We start from the raw sequence: 5,526 nt of genomic DNA on the forward strand, positions 1-5,526 counted from the left end.
TACAGCTTGTAGTTGGGACCAAGACTTCCAGATGCGCAATAATTAGGTTTCCTCATTAAACAAAGGTTTCCCCATCATTCCCCTCCTCCCACCGTTCTCAGCCGCAGAGCTCTTTACAAACCAAGCTGATTACTCGTCGTCCTCCGCCCCCGTCTCCCCCAGCACCCATCTCGTACCTGCTAATCCTAACTTCGGTCTGCTTCTTAGGATCTCCGCATTTTAGGATCCTTCACACCTTTACATACCTCTCCATTCTTTTTTTCTTTTGCCTTGCTCTAAAGGATATTAAATGGATTCTCTCTTCATCTTAGATCCGTTCCCTCATCTCTACCTCCCAATGAGGTTTTTTAAAAAATTCTCTAGCGATTGCTCTAAGAGGAAGAGAGGGTCAACACCGCTACTCCCCATTCCTTTGGACCCCCCATTCCCCACCCCACGCTCCCGCTCCTGAGCCGTGGGGATTTCAGCCCGAAGCGCAGAAGTGTGGATGGCCCTGGAACTGGGCAGGCGCTAGAGCCGGTCACCAGTCAAGCCCGACAGTCACTCCCAGGCATCAGGCCGCTAAGAAGAACCAAGGGCAGCATCTGCAAGCCCGCCTGGATGTGTGGGGGTGCTGCTCTTCGGCTCTAAGCCTCCACCTTGCTGGCGAAGTGCCTGACTCGGGGAACTCCCCCAGGGTGTCCTCTGGACCTCTCCGGGACAGGGAGCCCAGGGATCTATCTCCTTACAGCAGAATGCCCTTTTCTGGAAAGACATTGCAGTAAGCGAGAAATAGCCACCATTAAGTTCAAAGCCTCCCGCGGGACAGTTTCGTGGCTCTGCTGGGAGCTGGGGCTGACCCGCGTGCGGCGTCGCGGCGAGGACCGCGCCCACACGCGCTCTCGGTGTCGCAGTCAGCTCACTCTCCCTGGTAGAAACAGGTATCGCTCCTCTGGCTTTCAATTACTCTCAGCTTACCTGCAGGGCGAACAGATTTGTATTTTTCCACCAAAAAACCTCCTGCCCTGGATCCCCCCAGGTTCCCTCTTCCTCCTCATCCGACCTTAACCATAGAAGGGGAGATAGGGGTTTGATTCTCTGATATGACACGAATAATTGTTGCATCATGTAACTTCCTACATCTTGGCTTTAATTTTCAGTGAACCAAACAAAGATATTTGCAATTTAAAAATAAGCACTCGATTTAATAAATGGGAACATTGTGCAGAGAAGACTATGTCCTCCCCCCACCTACCCCCCCAACCCCCTTCAGAAGACGTTATTAGCTCTGACAGCATGCCGCTCAGGTTTGCGGAGAGGATTTTGTAAAGGGATGACAGACAGGAAGGCCAGCAATCATGGGCTCCTTGGGCTGAGGCTTTTTTTTTTCCTTCTTTCCTTTTTTTTTTTTTTTTTTATCAGAATGTTCTGTTCGATGCCATTTATCCTTGATGATAGAAAATTGCGCTGTTGCCAGGACGCTGCTGCCGCCGCTGAAATAGAGGGCAGGAGCCACATTTCCATTTTCCGGCTTGAAAGCTATTCAAATGAATTTGCAGAGAGGGGGGAACGTCTAGCGATAAACAAATGAGAATAAATCGAGTTCCCCTTTCCATTCTTTTCTTTAAATGGGTAGCTCTTCATTTCCGATATACAGATTTTTGTTCATCAGTGTTTGGGAATACCTGGGAGATAGTGTAAGCCAACGTACCATTTATTTTGATGCTCTTAAAGTGACTAACCACATAAACATTTAAAAAGAATGTATGTCTAAATATATATACAGTATAAGAATTATATATACATAGATCCCGTACATATATACCTTCACACAATTCCAAACTACAATGGAGGATAAACTCTTAGCAGAGTTCCAACTGAAGATAATTTACAGGCAATGCTGGCTGGCAATAGGGGTTATGGACTTCTTACTAGTTTGTATATATGTGTAGTTAGATGGAGTCGTTTTTTTAAAGCCCTCTCCCTGTGTTATGTATTTTAGGACACTGTACTTTAATTACCCTGATTAAAACACCATCCCTGCGCCCCAATAGATAAAAGTCACCCTCTTTCTTTCAAGTTAATTTTCCAAAATCTACCTTTAAAATCTTGTTTCTAAGTTGACAAATATGAGTCTAAAGAGTTAGTGCACACATATTCTTTAAAGAATATGAAACAGAGGTAAACTGAAGCCTTGTGCTTCCCTTCCTTAAAATTTAGATTCTTCACTAGATTAAAAAGATCATATATTAATAGGAACTTAAGGGATCACCCCCAAAACATAACATTTAAAAAATGAAAACTTAAGTCCAAACCACTCGAATATATATAAAAACATTAGCAATGCCCTGACAGAAACTATAAAGCTTGTAGAGCTCCCACTATGTTTTAACAATTGAATAACTTTTTATTGAATTCTCTCATTTTTTTCCCCCAAAGTCAGATACCGGCAGTTAAAAAATTCTCCGTAATATAAAGGCTTTTAAAATACAGCTACGAATTGTATATGAGTTTTTACTTTTAACTTGAAATTAAAAAAAAAAAAAAAACCGCTACCAGGCAATATTAAAACTTAACACTTTTTAACTGCGTCGTGGGTCTCCAACTACTCTGCTTTTAGCTATAAGATTGTTTCCGAGTGATAGGTAACCGTTGGCCAAGCTAGGACTGCAGAGAGAATCATAGTGTAAAATCAGAAAAAGAGATGGGCAGAGAGTGAGTTGATACTGATGTTCCGAACTTTTCCGGTTGAATTTTCGAGTTACTCCCCCCCAGGCATACTTGATTCCTAGTTACGGATTCCGGAACAAACCTTGTTCCAGCTGAAAATGTCCCCATTAACAAATTAGCACGATGATGAGAAAACAATTAACAACACCGTCAGATGACGCTACAGAAAGCAAAGAAACGGCCTAAGAAAGTCCAATTGGCTTCTCTTGTGGTTAAAACAACAAGGTGAATGTAGTGTTTAGGCACTGAAAGACCTTCCTTTTCCCTTATCCTTGGCCCTGGGAATTGTGTTCCGGACAGAAAGCTCCAATGGCCGGCTGCTTTTCTAGTTGAGACAATTCACAATGTTCCTCGGTGGATTCCCCTCCAGGTACCAGCTCGGGGCGGGCAGCGGGAGTCCGGCGCCGCCAGGACGCGCGGCCGACGGCGTGGGCGCTGGGGCGGGGCGGCTGGGCTCCAGCCGAGGGGACCCCCACTCCCTGCCCCCCAGTTCCCCCGCCCCGCACCCCTTGCCAGGGAAAGAGCTTAGCTCCAGGTCCCTGCGGCTCCGCCAGGACGTTACGCAGAAGGAGGTGGAACCTCTGTGGGTGCCAGGGAGGGGTGCGCGCGGGAAGGACCTCCAGTTCCCCAGTGTCGGGTGATGTCGAGACCTCTCGGGTCCATCCTGCGGCGTCTTTGCCTAGAGCCACTTCCTGGGCTTTGGCCACGAAGCGTGGACCGGTTTGGAGAGTGGCCTCCAGCCGGGGGCGGATGGGGGAGGAGGTGGTGCAAGGGCAGAAATGGTCTCCAAGTGCTGACCTAGAGGATCTGGGAAGAGTGAACGCGACGGAGCCCGAAGGCAAAAGCAGGGCTCAGCAGGGTGAATGGGCTGTCTGGAGAAGTAACTTCTCGTTGCGTGTAGGTGTCTGTGCGTCAGGGCGGGCAGAGTTGCGGAAAAGTTGAGTTTGGGGTGGAAGTGTATGAACCAGGAGTGGAGACCGTGGGGGTCACATCCCTGGCTGACAGAGCCTCCGCTCCAACCCCCGCCCTCACCTCCGCAAGCCGGTTCTCCCCGAGTCCCTGTAAAACTGCACGTTGAGCTACTCTCTGGCGCGCCCTCTTCTAGGTAATGCAGCTAAAAATCACAGTCAAGTTTGGAGGAGGGGAGCATTTTCTCCCCCTCCAAGTGATGTGTACACTAAGCGTTACAAAACGAAAGCGATTTTTTCCTTTCACCTTTTGAGACTCCGGGAATAGGGGACTTGCCTTTTTTCTCAACAAAAAGCACAAGCACTCAGAAACGGTGGAAACGCTCTTGAGAAGTTCCACCATCCAGAAATGCCACACGGACGGTGGAAGCACAAAAGCTCAACATTTTGATATTTTAAAAGATCTTCCCCTCTTTTAAATCCTCTGCGGAAGTGCCGGTTGTAAGGTGAAAGTGTTTTCGTGTGAAAACACGCGGCAGGGTCCCCTTCCTTTTCATGTGTACCAGCAGCTGCAAAACATTCCAAATGAGCTAGAAGGTCATTGTGGAGACTTACTAACATGGCATTCAGTGCTGACCTCGTCCACTAGCCAAAAGCCTTGCCCCAGAAAAAGAGAAGAGAGAAAGCAAATGTGGGTAAAAATACAAAATACTCTAAATTCTGTATTGCCTTTCAAACCCCAAGTAACTTTTCATACCTAGCCTCTGCCGCTGTTAACCCTCCCCATTCACACTCCGTTTCTCTGGTGTTCTGAGGCTGCATTTGTACTTATTGCTTAAGTCTCCAGAGCTTTGAGATGTGAAATGCAAACAGTAAAGAATCACATTAATCCTGCTTTGATCTCTGAAGGGAGGTCACAGCAGAAATCAGGTCACCACACTGATAGATGCTGCTGTGAAAAGGAGCTCCCTTCCTTTATTTATTTTTTCCAATTATTTCTCCAAGATATCTCTCGGCTTCAGGACAAGCATTTTGGGAAACTGGGAAATGTCACTATGAACTATGAATAACTTTTTACTTAAAAGCTGGGTTATTAAACTTCTTAGATGGAGCCATTTTTTGTCTTATAGATCCTGTTACTGGAGTTAATGTACTCATCTTGTCTACCTGATTATTTACAAAAATACCTAAGACCATGTTTCAGATACATGCTCCCAAGCCACCTCCACAGGAGCTTAATTGCCTGGAAAAAAAAAAAAAAGTTGTATTTCCTTTGCTTTCTTTACCCTTGAGTCCTGTAGGCATAGAATAATGGCAGTTAATTTGCTTAGATAATTCAAGATTTAAAGATTAGAAGGCCTATACTGACAATTTCAAAATTCAAGTCTGAGTGCTTTGGCTAAGCAAAGCTTAGGAGATGACAGATGTGATAAAAGAACTGCCAAAAACTAGACTTTATTAAAACTAAAAGGTGTGATGTTTTTGTGGCTTTTAAAGAAATTCTTGTTATAATGCTCGCTCAATCCAAATGTGTCCCTAAACAAACATCTACAGGGATATTTTATTTTATGCTACCTGATATTTATACACACAATACAGTACTCTGCTTGCATATATACACTCAGATAAATTTTACAGTGCTTTTCAAACCACTTCTCATATATATAAATAGAGTTAATCAGTTAGTTAGTAGAGTTGAGCTACATACTCAACACAAGTGATGTGTACATAATCATCAATGTTTGTGCTATATACACATCCTTCTTATTTCTCAATTTTCTGTCGTATCTTCGACATTATCTTGCAGGAGATTGCTTATGAAGTTATAATGCCACCCAGTTTTCTTCAGAACTTGTTGAATGGGAGGAACACATGCAGATATCTGAATTTGTTTGTTTGTTTTAAATAA

The sequence above is a fragment of the Bison bison genome, unplaced genomic scaffold (genome assembly GCF_000754665.1).
Source record: "Bison bison bison isolate TAMUID 2011002044 unplaced genomic scaffold, Bison_UMD1.0 scf7180017864134, whole genome shotgun sequence".
Lineage (NCBI taxonomy): Eukaryota > Metazoa > Chordata > Mammalia > Artiodactyla > Bovidae > Bison > Bison bison.